Source organism: Hydra vulgaris, chromosome 09, assembly GCF_038396675.1.
Source record: "Hydra vulgaris chromosome 09, alternate assembly HydraT2T_AEP".
Classification (NCBI taxonomy): Eukaryota; Metazoa; Cnidaria; class Hydrozoa; order Anthoathecata; family Hydridae; genus Hydra; species Hydra vulgaris.
In genome coordinates, this window is record NC_088928.1 from 21,141,850 (window position 1) to 21,156,917 (window position 15,068).

General features: G+C 27.2%; 1 long non-coding RNA gene across 1 annotated transcript; it reads right to left on the reverse strand.

Moving 5' to 3' along the window:
* Positions 1 to 1,649: 1,649 nt before the first annotated feature.
* On the reverse strand, positions 1,650 to 4,925 carry LOC136084636 (uncharacterized). Its single transcript, XR_010640706.1, has 4 exons — positions 4,675 to 4,925; positions 4,394 to 4,598; positions 2,946 to 4,312; positions 1,650 to 2,720 (listed from the first exon to the last, which is right to left on the reverse strand). It is a non-coding gene; the product is annotated as an uncharacterized LOC136084636 (long non-coding RNA).
* Between the last annotated feature and the right edge of the window lie 10,143 nt (positions 4,926 to 15,068).

A 15,068-nucleotide genomic window follows, 5' to 3' on the forward strand; every position in this document is an offset into this window, starting at 1 on the left:
TTCATTCGAGTTCAGAAATAACTGCACTGAGTGTGAATGAAATGGAAGGCCGTTGTCACTTTGCGTTACTAAGCAGAACTAGGATTTTACTTAAATCTCTTAAAGATTTTTTTAATTTTAACTCTTTAAATAATTTTTTGACGGATTTTAAACTTTTTTAGTTTTGGATTTTTAAAAGGTAAAATTTCAGGGTTAAAAAAAAAAAAAATTTTCTTAATTTTTGAATTGATTATGATAAGTTTATAAAAAATATCAAGTTTCTGCAAAAAAAAATTTTAATTATTTTAATATATCGTTAAGTTGAATGTGTATAAAAGTATACTTTTATACACATTCAACTTAACGATATATTAAAATAATTAAAAGTTTTTTTGTATAAGAGTACACTTATGTAAAAAATATTTTTAATTAATTTAATATATCGTTAAGATGAAAATGCATAATGTATAAAAAACGTTTTTTGTAATTTATTTTAGTCCAAAAAGATTAATGGATTGAATCATAATATTACAGAGGTAGCCAGTTTTTTATTTGATACAAACTTTATGCAACAAATTGACATTTTATAAGTTAAAAAAATATTCTGGCTATCTCTCAAGTAAGATACTTTTACCTCTGAAGCAAGATTTTTACGGGTGTGAACTGTTAAAGTGAACTGACTCTTTACTGATTATTTAAACTGATTATTTTCTTAAAAACTTTGTTATTTATTGCGTAAAAAAACAAAATGATATAATAAATAAACATGCTCAAACGATGTTCAATAAAGGAAACTATCGTTTTATTACTATTAATTACCGGTAAAATAAATTAATTTTTTTTAAATATGCAAAAAAATTTATGAATAATGTATAAAAATTACTTCAAAATATTCAATGGTTCTTCGATTAATAACCTATTTACTTCTATTTTAGTAGGAGTGCAATACTCAAGCGATATTTCTATTTTATTAGGAGTGCGACATTTAAGCGATAGTGTAAGGGATTCCGAAGAGTGTCATGATATTAACGAGTGTTTGAATAAAAGTTTTTGCATTTGAAAAAACAAACGATTGGATATCTGGTCTATTAAAACTTTAAGATGTCGTTTCTGTTAGGGAATGGACTTAAATAGTTCGTACTAATTGTTTTCCTGAACTTTTCATGGGTTTCTGAATGCAGAATGGTGTAGGCCAGGGAATACGAAAACAACGGGACGCAAAACTCTTATTTCATGTAATTTTGACGACAGAGCCGATGAAAAAAAAGCGAAACACTTCTATTATTACACTATAATATCAATAATTATCAATAGAAATATAATAAAAACATTTTATGACTCAATTATTTCAAACAAAAATTAAATTGTGTTGATGAAGTGTTAAAAATAAAACAACTTTTTACAAAGAAACTGAAAATTAACTGAAAATTATCTGAAAATTATCTGAAAATTAGCTGTAAATAATCATTTTTAAAGACACTGTTAATGAACTAACTAATTATTATTTATCATACTATAGTATATTCATATCATAATAATAAATATATAATTATAAATAAATTTTAAATCAAACAAATGTAAAACTATAAATACATTTTAAAACTTTATTAATAAGATCACCAACAAAAAATAAAAGATCAGACCACTAAGTATTGAGTTTCTTTCTTTTTCTGTCTTAGTGTTTAATGAAACAATATCAGATGTATCATCAAGGGTCGTAACACCTTCCAAGAAACAGTTAGTTATTATTGAGATTTCGTAATCTCTATACTGTCTGTTTCTAAATCAAATCGTAATGTTGAATGCAAGAATAAAAATAATTTCTTTAAATAAACAGCACATTGAAAACGTCTTTCAGACATTAAAACGCTGTTAAACAGCAAATAACAAAAAAAAAAAAAACTGAAAATTAACCACATCAAACATAATCTGTTAATTCAGAACTAGCTGACTGAGATGTTGTTGTATCAACTACACGCTGCGGATCAATCTTGTACTGTACATAACCAGCCAAATAAAATGGGCAGCATTCTCCTGATCATTAATAGATTCATTGTCTGCATTAATTAAATGGGCATTAATTAAATGGGCAGCATTCTCCTGATCATTAATAGATTCATTGTCTGCATTAATTAAACATTCATATAAATAAATATCTTTTTCCATTAGATCCATTGTGCAACAGTCTGATTGTATGCATGAGCAATGAATGTCAGTTTCATCCAAAGAAACAAGTTTGCTTATTGTAGTTATATAACATCGCAATAGGTGGAGTTGGCCATATATTTTTAAGATCAGTATCCTGTTCCACAATATTCCAGTGCTTTTTTATTATTTTATTGATAAGTTTTCGACTTTTCCAAATGTTGTCACTAACGGTAAAATTCTCTCTTTTTCTCTTTCTTATTTATATTTGTTGTAGACAAGTTTGTGTTGTGTATGTCGTAGTGCTTTTTTAAAACCTTTGTTAATAGATTGAATAGAGTAGCCTCGTATAACTAAAATTTGTGCTAGTTGTTGTAGCTCTTTTATTAGGTTGTAATAAGAAAGCATATTTTGACAGTTGTCAAGACAAAAATAAAGATTAATAGAGGAATATTTAAAATATAAATAAGACAGACAATGCACCTAAACAGTACTAACAATAATAATAAAAATTGCTGAATAATTTTAACCACTGAAGGTGCAAATTGTTCAATACTTGTTCTGCTGAGATAAAATAATTTCCACCGCTTAGTTGTCTACAGATAAGCAAAAAATTTACAAAAAGATAAAACCAAATAAATTGAGTTGAACTTAGCATTAAGTTATAGTTAAAACAGTAATTGTCAAATAAAAATGTATTGCTAAACTTATGTATGTTAAAAATGAATACTTTTAAATAAATAAATGAAAGAAATATTCGTTTTTTAGATTTTAAATCTACAATATTTTCTTAACTATAAGTAACACAAAAATAATTTTACCTGTAGATGCCAAATTCACCTTCAAGACGATCTGTTTGAAAAATACCAGGAAGAACATATCGGTGATCTTCTGAAAGCAGTTTTTTTTATTAATTCTACCAATTCTTGTAGGGTGTTAACTAAACATCTGTAAAAGTATTATAATGCTTAAATCCCTTTCCCACTGACATCTTAGAAGTTGCATGAACAAATGCTGAAATTTCTTTAAATATAAGGTCATTAAGTGTCTGGAAAGGAGACCTATTAGTATCATTAAGTAAAACATCACAACTTTTCCTTTTTACATTTAGCATGTTCCATAATAAAACAATTGGTGCCAAAAAACAGACAGTGTTCTCAAAATTAGCTAATCTCAATGCTGTAACAGTTTTTTCATTAATTACAGCAACCATGTTTGCAACATTTTGTCTATCAATCAAACTAGGGTAAAAAAACTTGCATGAAAGCTGTGTAGCTTTGGTAACACATAATTTCTGTCTGTTATATAATTGAACAATGTGAGACCAATTACCAGAGAGAGGTTGTTAAACCAATTATTTCTTATACTTTTAAATAAGTGAACTGGTTTGTGTAGCATAATAACTGGTTTTTCTTTTTCTATAACACCTTGCTATGGAAAACTCTTATTAACAACAAAACTTTGGTAAACACTTTGCTTTGTGGGATGGTTATCTGATAAGAAACACAATAATTCTCCTCCTGCATCAATTATTTGTTTATTTATGTTTATGATCAAATTGTGAAGAAAGTGTACTGACAATTGTAATATTGGTATAATTCTACAAACAAAAGAAGGTTTAGCAAACATAGGTTTTATTTTTATGACTAATGTTTTTGCAATTTTAGTGGGATTGTCCTTACTATATCCAATAAGGTGACCTCCTCTGAAACAATCACTTGGTTTTTTATACCTCTCATCAAAAAGAAGGCAGCAACGCTTTCCAGAACTGTTAAAATTTTCAAAAACAACTTTGATTGCATCATTGCACTCTTTTTCATTTCCAACTTCTCCAACTCTTCCTAATTTTGAAATGAGAGTCTTTGGACTGGACAAGATTTTTTAAATGTTGATCTGAAGGACAAATACAGTTCAAATGTACAATGTTATACATAAAGTAAAAAAGTGATGTCCGTTTGGAGAATAAGTAGTGAGGCGTAGTTGTTCAATGAGGAATAAAATTTATTCAGAAGTGTCACTGTATGTATTTTCAATTTGACTAATCAAACTTAATACCCCATTTTTTATTTCAGCTTCAAGCTGTGACCAACAAATTTCAACAGAAAATATTGTTTCAGGCAGACATGATCGAGAAACATCAAACAATATGACTTTTGAATTTTTTATGAATGAAAAGTATTGAGGATATCTAAAATAGATTTAACAACAAGTAAACTTTAAATCAAAACAAACAAATATCATAAAACAAGGAAAAAATCATTAATGTTACCTTTCTTTTATTTCAGACAGCATTATTTCAACATTATAAAATCTAATCAAATTAATTTGATTGAAATCATCCATTTCATCAGGTATTGCATTTCGTGATGTTAAAGAAATTTTATTTATATTTGTAGATCTTGGTTGTGTTAAGCTGTTTGGCGCACCATTGAAGATGTGCATCCAGGAAAAATAGATGAGGGATCAATAGGAACCTAAAAAAAAGATATAAATAAATTTAGTCAATTAGTTGCAAGATTTATCAATAAAAACAATTTTAATGATTCTTACCTCAAACTTTGATCGAAAAAGCTTGTGCATTTTGCAGCCTAGTGGCCAGTGTTTTTCACACACACACACACACACATACACCCATATTTGAAGTTACTTTTTCAAACGCAATTAGAATAGATGACAACCAATATTGTAACTTTAGTGTGTCACTTGGAAACATGTAAACATGAAGCTTTTCTTCTAAAGTTGATGTTAAATACTTTGTGGTACAATTATTTATTGAAAATTTTCTTGGCATGATTATAACTAATAATAGTAACACCATTATTATTTACTATAAATATGACATAACATTTTGTAACATTTAATAGATAAAATAAATTACTTAAATTACATATAAAATAAATTACTTAAATTACAAACTACTTAATGCAATTTTTTAACTTTACTACTTTAAAAAAATAAAAAACTCCAGATTTTTCAATAAAACTAGCTACCTTTTTTAAAAAAAAAACCGGTTTTTTTTGAAAAAGGTTGTAAATATCTCCCATATTTATATAGCATTAATATTTAAAAAAAAAACGGTTTTTTTTGAAAAAGGTTTTATGAGTATTTGGCTGTTTCACGCAATGTAAATTTGGGCATTGCGTCACAAGTTTAGCAAAAAAAAAGTTAAAAATTCAACAACTTTAAAATAACAGTTTTTTTTTTTTCTATAAACGCTTTCATCTTCTAATTAAAAAAATATGAAATTATTCCTTGTTAAATAAATATTTACTTTGAACGGAATAGAAATAAAAGTTGTAAAAATGTTGGTAATAACTTGGGACCACTTTTCTGATTTTTGCGATTTTTACGGAAAATCTGTCTTAGGCCAACTAAGATTTGATAACATTGCTTCATGGTTGATGGTTGAAATTTGGAACAATTATTAATGAATGTCTGTTCTATTTAGATTTCCACAGTCTTTACATATTTTCATATAAAAAGTTAGTTTTTAATGCATTTATATTTTTGTTTTTATTCGTTTTAAATAAAAAACATAAATTTAGAAAAATCTGCGGAATTAGTAATACATCAACCTTTTATAAATAAGAAAATCAAAAAATTACTTTCTGTACCTCTGGCTATGTTATTAAATATGTTGTCAAACTTGGCATGTTCAGCACTAAATTTGCTTTTTGCGTGAATATGTTTGTTTATATTTTGAAGCAATGACGTATGTTACGTCACGTAACCTTAAATGCGTTACAAAACTTCACTCTAATTTTATTTTGGTTTTTATTAAGCTTATCAACTATGTGAAATTACCTTTACATACTTAATTGATTTTAAATATGCCTTTAATAAATTTAATATTGATAAATATATTTAAGGTGGCTACCCACTATTTTAAAAAAATATTGATAGAATCGCTTTTTTACCTCATACTTAAACATTTTAGTAGCATTGGAATCAAAACAGATAAAAAAAATACAAATTTTTCATATTTTCAACATTACGTCATTAATTATGTGCATAAATAACTTAAAAACAGCATATTTTTCAACAAGGATAACTAACTGCCAAATTTTTTTAAATTAAGTCAAACTTTTCAAAAACATTGTTTATTGTATGAACTATGTGCTGAGTCAAAAAAAAAATTATATATATTTTTTAATGCTCTGGAATTTGCAATTTAGTTTAATGCTTAAATTAAATACCAAAATAGCCCAAGTTACCCAAATTTTTATTTGAATAGGATACCATAGTGTAAATATTTTTAACTCAGCACATTCACCTAACTACATTTTATCTCTGTAAAAAATTTCAAAGAAAAACATTAAACCAAACTAAAGATACCTTTGTTAGAAGATAGAAAATTTTTAAATGGAGAAAAACACAAAAACAAATAAAATTAAGTCAAAAAATAGCATACAGTTTAAGTAAAAGAACCAGAGGCATAAAATTCATCCTCGTTTTCATTTGTTTTATCACTGTAACCTTTTTTAATTAATCTTAGCTTTCTTCTTCGTTTTTTGGCTGGCTCTGCTGACTTTTTGTTCATCTCTCTAACGCGTTTAACATCAATATTTTGCAGTCCTTTTAAAGTATACTTTTCAGGTACAATACCGATCTTTAAAAATATAGGGAGTAGTCCCTGGGAACCTTCATTAAAGCAAATAACAGCAGATGCTGCAGCTATCTCTATTGAATCTTTTCCTGCAAGAACTCTTTTTGAACATTTGGTCCATATCATACCATTCAGAGATTCATTTGCATTTTGTGTTTTACCATGCAAACATTTTTCCAGGAGCTTTTCGTTTGCAAGATCCTGATATGAAAAGATTGGTTTAAGGATATTTGCAACTGCTTGAGGAATAGTTATGTTAGACTTATAAGTGTTTTTGTCTGTAGCTAGGTCTGAGTTATATTTGCACCAAGATTTGGCTCCTTTTCGACAAAGTTCAAGACGTTTGTTTGAGTCATCATTTTCACAGCAATGAAAAATGATAGCAACAATTGCTTTTTTCATTTTGTAAAGATTATTTGTATTTTGGCGTATTGCTAAGCCATAATAATTCTGTAATCTATTAATTACTTTGTCGGTAAGGCGTCCTTTACCTGCCAAAGGTTTACCATCTGTTAACAGTTTACCACGATAGTTTATTCGCAAAGTTCTTAGCCGTGCACCACATCGTTTTTGCACATAGAGCAAAATCTTTTCATTGCAGTAAAACTACAACCTATCTCACGAAAAGCCATTATTAATCTGTAGTTTACTTCATAAGATTTTGGACCATTTTTTCCATGATCCTCTATAATTGGTTTAGAAGTTAAAAAGTTTATACTCCAATCACATTCATTGCAAGAGAGAAGAAAACTGTGAGCAAGTCCTTTTTTATTTTCCGTGTCGTGAAAAACTTTGATTGCAGCTGTGCAGTTTGGGCACCGACCAATCAAACTAAGTAAATTAATTAGCAAGTCTGAATTAACAATCAAGTTACAATCATCATTACTAGCTTCCTTTTGAATGTTATTTGTTACTTTTAAAAAAAATAAATCAATTTTGTTAAACGAAGTTGATGCATGTGAACTGTCGATAACAGGACTTACAGTTACTTTATTTGGTTAAGATGCAGTAAAATTTGTAAGAAAAACTGTTCAATAGTTATGGAGAAAAAAGGTTTCAACTGTCGCTAAGGCCGTTGCTATGGAATTATTTAAAATTTTAGAAGTTTGCCCCTTTTTAAAAAACAAAATTACGGTAAGTTATAAAACTTTTATACCATTGTTGTACGTTATTTATTGTTTATAAAGGTTAAACCTTCCAAAAATAAGAAGAAAAAAATTTCACTTTTTTTTTATTTTTTCAGATTTTAATAGTGGGTAGCCACCTTAATTTCCATTCAAACTTCTTCTTTTTTTTTTTTTTAAAAAAAAGAATTTTTTGTAATATTTGGCGATTTTGTTATCGGACTTTAATAATCCCTCTATCGATTCCGATTGAATAAAGTAAAAATTGTCCTTTAAAAATGGTCTAACAATGTTTATATTATGTATTAAACAACAGAAATGTGTATTTTCTGATTATTTTTGCTAAAAAAAGTAAGATTAAACTTTTCAAAAATTTATTCAAAAATCAAAAGAATTTTTGATACTTTATTAAATGTTAAAATATAAAACATTTTATTGCTATTTATATTCTTTTTACAGAACAAAATTATCTGTAATATTTCAAAAGTTATAAAAGTTTTAGTAACACCCCTTAAGTAAATAATTTGATAAAAAAACAAGAAGCCGTATGTCCATCTTGAAACTGCCGTGAGTACGATACTGATAAAAAATATATACATTATATGTGTAATATAAATTTATATCACTTTAATGTAATCTAAATTGTAAATATAATTAGATTAATGTAAGTTTTTCATAACTTCTTTGTTAAATCAAACTGATCGATCCTATCGTTCAATCGCTAGTCTAGGTCTAACTTTTTGTTTGACGCTCTAACCAACTTAGCTATCCAGCCACAAGTCAAGTCATTTTGTTCATGTGTTAGAAATATGTCTTTGATTGTATAATGGCTTTTATTTTCCAATATTACATCATTATTCGTAGTGACAGTTAATTCATTTTTGAAAATACGGAACTTATGCAACAATACGTTGTGTAAGTTCCGTAAATTCAAAAATAATATCTTAAGGCTTTGTCTTAATAGTGTCATTTGCTCTCACTTGCCAGCAGCCTACTTACTAAATTGTATCGTTGGTGAGTGCATGATTTTATTCAGTTAATATTATTAGCATGCAATTTGGCAAATTTGCTAAATAAATTTACACATTCTTCTAGCTTAAAAAATGTGCGCTGGCACATACGTTTATATTTATTCGCTTTTGACGCGCTTTAAAATAAATGATAAACTTTGTAGATTTATTCTCTCAATTTTTAAAAAGGTCTTTAAAAAAATTTTTAGAATCAAGAGGTTTTTCGAAAATGTTATTATTGGTTTGTGATCATTGTATATTTTATACGAGTGTGAAAAAAACCGTCTTTAGTTGATGACGTCCAATCAAATAAAGCTGGTTGTTTTCACTTTCATATACTATGCTAAGGTATTTTCTTTCTAGTTAAGAATATCTTTGATTTGCTTTTGAAAAAGCTCTTAAAGAATAGCTTAAATGTCAAAGAATGTTATACAGATATAAGTTAATGACAAGCTTTTTTAGAATGTCAAATGCAGTTCGACAGTTCGACAGTTTTCTGAACATTTATACTAGTTGTCTTTTTTCAGTAATTCGCAAAGTGATTGTGTAATTGTACTAAATTTGTTGATAAATCATTAAAAATAATTCATCCATCCTAAAGAACTTTTCAATAGTTTTCCATTCTCTGGTGGAGGTGTATTTTTATATTTTGTTAGTTTTTGCAAAAGTAGATTTAATACCATCCTCGTAGAAATAAATCCATGAAATGTTTTTCAAACTGTACATTTATTTAAATTAGAAGTTAACCTGTTGTCACGCAATCTGTTTAAAACTTTTTAGCGATAAATCTTAAGTCTTTTTAAACTTTTCAGAGAAAAATCTTAGTAGTCGGTTTTTTTCATGAACTAAAATATTGTTTCCTATGTTAGCTAGTCCTGTTATATCTAAAAGTGTTTGTTTTAGTGCATATGGCAGTTTACGTTGCAGTTTGTTGAATTCAATTCATGTTTCAATTCTTTTTGAACTGAGGTTACCCTTACGATTAATCAATTAAACCTATAGACGAGTGATCTGATTTATGTGATCTGAGACTGAGTGATCTGAAACCTGTAAGGACGAGTGTCTGATTGGTGTCTATAGATCATGACTCGGAAATATAACTCAAGTCGGTGAAAAACACTATTTATATCTAAGTTACTAAAAATAGTAGAATCTGTGACACGGTTAACTATTTCGTTTATTATAGGGTGGCGTAACGCCCAATAATTGACAAATTATAAAATCTATTTTTAAAAACATATTAGAAATAAAAGATAAAATAATAAAATCTGTTTTTGAAAGCATTATCTATTTTTAATTCGACGGTGATTTTAAACTTTCCTACTTTTTCACTAAGTTTGTTGTTTTTAAAACAGTTTAATGTTTTTGTCAATCTTTGTGGTATGTTTACTTAATCTGTCATTATCGATAATAGTTGCACAAATTGCTTGTGGTTATTAGTGTCATTTGTTTGGAACTAAATGATGATTAATGCAAGAGCTGTTTTGCCTATTAGTAGATTTTTTGTGGCTTGTTTCCGATATTAAAATATAATTGACATCACTTTAGTTAATGTTTTGGTCAATGCTACAAACTCGTCAATTAGATTGGTTTGCACCATTTAGTTAGGTTGGCTTGCGCCGTAAGATATGACTTTTTTTTAATGTGTTTTTGAAATGTTTTTAGTCAGTAAAGCGTTTTTTTTATATATATGATGTTTACTGATGCACCAGTATTTTCTATTAATTTTAACTTATGTTGGTTTATTTGTATTAGTTGTTTTGCTGAATTTTTTTTGAGTGGTCTTGTGTTGTCATCATGTAAAACAAAAAGATTTGTTAAAATAACCTTCTGGGCACAAGACGTATTTTAAACGTCTAAAAAACGTATTAGTACGTTTTAATACGTTTTATTCCCATTGGGCACAAAACTTCTCAAACACCGGGAATCATTAACTAAATGAATATTTTTAAAAATACTTTTTAAAAAATTTCTTTTATCTTTAGGTTTCTTTCTCGATGTTAGAAAGGCAAAACGATTTACGAATTTTTCTTATTATTTCCTTATTATTCATCGGCTGAAATACAATTACAATTGTTCAATAATCCACTGAACTTGTTTGAAATTAATATCTATTATTTTACAATAATAATACCCAATATTTTTATAATTAAACTACGTTTTTTTTTTCTCCTTGGCATACATCTAATTGAGTGTTGTACCACCCCCGCCCAACCCTACCCTCCAGTCAAAACAACTGTTGAAGCTTGCAATTTAAAAAAAACGGTTCACCCTTATTGAGTTTTCTGTCATTGCCTGCTTAGGGTTTTGGTTAAAGTTTTGTTTGGGTTTTGAAAAGATCAAGTTTTAAGTTTTTTGATGGTTGTTGATAGCTAGACTTGTTTTTTAAAAGAGTCTACAGCTTCTTAAAGTATTTTTTGAGTTGAATATCTCAGAGGCTTCATCGCCTTCAAATGCCAACTGCATTAATTACTTTTGTTGACTATCTGTTACGCCAGTCACCGTACATAGAATGTTGAACCGTTTACATATTTTTTCTACTATATAAACTTGAACCTTGTGTTGGATTAAATGAGGTGGAAACTTGTTTTTATTTTTATTTTATTTTTTTGTCGTATAAATAAAACTCTATTTAATATATTTATTAAATAATAATTCGATTGAAAACAACTTTTTCGTTTTGTTTTTTATTAATAAAAAAAAAAAATTATTTCTAATTAATTTCTTGCATATTGTACTGTTTTCCCCATAAATTGAGTTTTATTTTATTTTAATTGATTATTTTAAAATGTGAAATAAATTAAAAAAAAACCTTGCAATCAGTAAAACTTATGTTTATATGTTTGATGTCATTGAGTTTTCCTGCATTTACTTGCAACAGTTAATTATTTTCAGTTTTTAAATTAAAATTATTTTCTAACACTAAGATAGCATTTAAATATTTCTGGCTCGTTTGAAGATGTGGTTTCTGTTTAATGTTTAAAAAAATTTTAATGAGCCATTTTATCGATTGAGAATGGTTAAACAATCCTAACTACAATTATAATATATATAATAATAAATATAAAATAGCTTAAAGCTAATTTTAAATGAATTTAAGCTTGCAAAATTTATTTGTGATATTCAAAGATATTATTTAAAGAAATTTATGAAAGTAGCAAAAATGTCGAAAATTTAAGTTATAAGATTATATATATATATATATATATATATATATATATATATATATATATATATATATATATATATATATCACGGATGCTGAAAACTTATTTTAACTCGGGGAGGGGGAAAGCTATGAAAAAGAGGGATGCAAGCAACTTGTCTCTTAACAATGAAACTTTTCAAGATTCTGTAGTAATACATATCTCTTACGTATAGAGCAATAAAGCATGTTTTTAGGGGCTCCATAAGTTTACTTTTAAGTGTCAAATGCTCTATATTACTGCTCACGTTATAACTCATTCAACTCAGCAAAAAATGTTATAAACTTTGAAAATACGGAGATTCAAACGTTTATATGAGAGATCTGCATATCTGCGGCCCAATGCATGGGTACGTTCTACAGGTGCTGTAAATCGCTTAAATATTATAAATACGATAACATAATTTAAATAGTATTTAGAATATTTATGTATAAGCTAAGTTATTCAACCGATTGGTAGTACCAATTAATGTAAATTTCTGTAAAAAATTATTATTTAAAAACATTTTCAAATGCCTACGTGATGCCGAAAGTTAAAGAAAGTAAGAAACAAAATTTGGCTTTAAAAAAAAGGTTTTAAATAGTATGAGACCTTTATAAAAAATTATGGCAAGCACGAGATTGCCAAAGTAACAGTAGATGCATCGTCAACAAAAGAAGAATTAGTAGCAGAAGTGATGGTATCTAAAGAGATTCACTTGTAAAAGTACTGTTAAAACCACTAGAAGTTGAAAGAATAACTAATAATAAATGCAGTAATAGCGGTAGTTGCAGGGCAAGCAAAAGATATATTCTTAAAAAACAAAGTTTTCTTTGCACTTAAAGTCATCTTAGCACTCAAAGCTAGTTCAAAAATACAATAACGATAATAATGAAACTTAACAGTAGTTGTGCTGGTCTTCTTTTATACAAAGGGTTCGGAAATTGCTTTTAAAATTTCAGTTGTTTCAACATCTTGAAGTGAACACTCTTACCAACAGGTAGCTGGATTTTTTTTTTCATTTTTTTGAACAATTAAGTTAGAAGTTCTGTCCGTTTTTATCTATTTAAGGATAAGCTTTGCTGACAGCGTTTTTATGTACAGGCTTGTTTACAGGTAAACAGTCAGTTTTTTGTTTATTTAAGTGATAAATTCCACATTTTTTGAACCCAGCCACCAAAATCTCCTCTTGATTTACTTCTAAATTTGCCAATAGTTTTTTTAATAGTGTATAAAAATAATCTTTCAGGATGGTTCAAAATTTAGACCCTGAAGTAGAATCACTTGCTCAGTATTCCGCGCCATAATCTTTTCATAGACGCAAAGAAAGCAACATCCAATGAATGAGTTAGCAATGTTGAATTTAGAGGGAGACAAACAAACCGAACATTGTGATTTTAAAATATCTTAAGCACATATAAACGGAAATATGAAGATAAGTTATCGCCAATAAAACTTTTGTCCTATTTAGGTTTCTAACACTTTAAAACTTGATTCAAATCAGCCCTTACACACAGCATCAAAACATTCAATTTTTTGAGTGGTTAAAGCGCGTTTCTTCTGGCCCGTTTTCTGTCCTAGTGGATCACATATTTGTCTTGTATTCAACATGCGGGGCAAGAGAGTATATTTACCAAGAGAGTATATTCTGCGATATTGCTTTTTTATGATGATTGCATAAGTTTTGTACATATTTTGCTCTTCTCTTACATAGTACAAAAAAAAGAAAAAAAATAGTTTCAACAAGTTTTATGTGCATAAATCAAAAAAATAAATGTCCAAATCAAAATATGTAATCTCAAACCATGCGACGATCTTCGGCCAAAGTTACCCCAAGTTAGAGCTTAAATTGTATTAAACGAGTAAAATATCATCAGTTTGTAAATAAAAGAATAAGTTTATACACAAGGAATTCTTTTAAAAACTTACTAAAATTAAACAAAAACACACTAGCCAGCCGAAAATTTCCTTAGTAGGCTTTTACAAGTAAAAGTGGGAAGACAACAAAATGCAACACTTCTTCAAAACCAAGATAGGTCACTATTACAGAGGTGGTGAACAATGATATTACACGTTCTTTTATTAAAACATCATCCTAATACTGCCACCTAAAAGGTAATACATAAAATAAGTCAATATCTCAATTCTATCGCCAAAATACAGCACATTACAACAACTTCAAACTTTGGCCAAATTTACCTTCAAAGGGCCAATGTGACCCCATCTTACGGTAGTTTTTAAAACAATCCCGCCATGCTTTGCTCTCTTATGCAAACTTTTATTTAAACATTATCTAATAATATATAATTTTAAATATTTAATTCTTAAAAGATTTTTTCAAGCTTAAAAGCGACTCGAAATAAACTAAAAAAACAACAGGAAAATTGAAAATTTAGTCCCTCACAAATTAATTTTAAAAAGTCTCTAACAAAAAAATGTAAAAAAAAATCGTCTTACATATACACGAGTTCAACACAATGTTTTAATAACTTCTATAAAACGAGTTTTTTTATGGAAAAGACTATTATTTGCTACTATATATTTATCTTTATTGTTAGTTTAATTGCGAAATATTTTTCATTATATGTTTGCAAAAAGATGTTTTTATAAATACTTTTAAATTGTTCATAAATATATTTAGGTAGAGGCGTAACAAAAACAAAAAGTGGGAGGCTATAGCCCCTCTCCTAAGCTCCTACTTGTTTATGGCCATATATATATATATATATATATATATATATATATATATATATATATATATATATATATATATATATATATATATAAACATATATATATATATATATATATATATATATACATATATATATATATATATATATATATATATATATATATATATATATATATGTATATATATATATATATATATATATATATATATATATATATATATATATATGTATATATATATATATATATATATATATATATATATATATATATATATATATATATATATATATATATATATATATTAGTAAAAACACTTATCTAA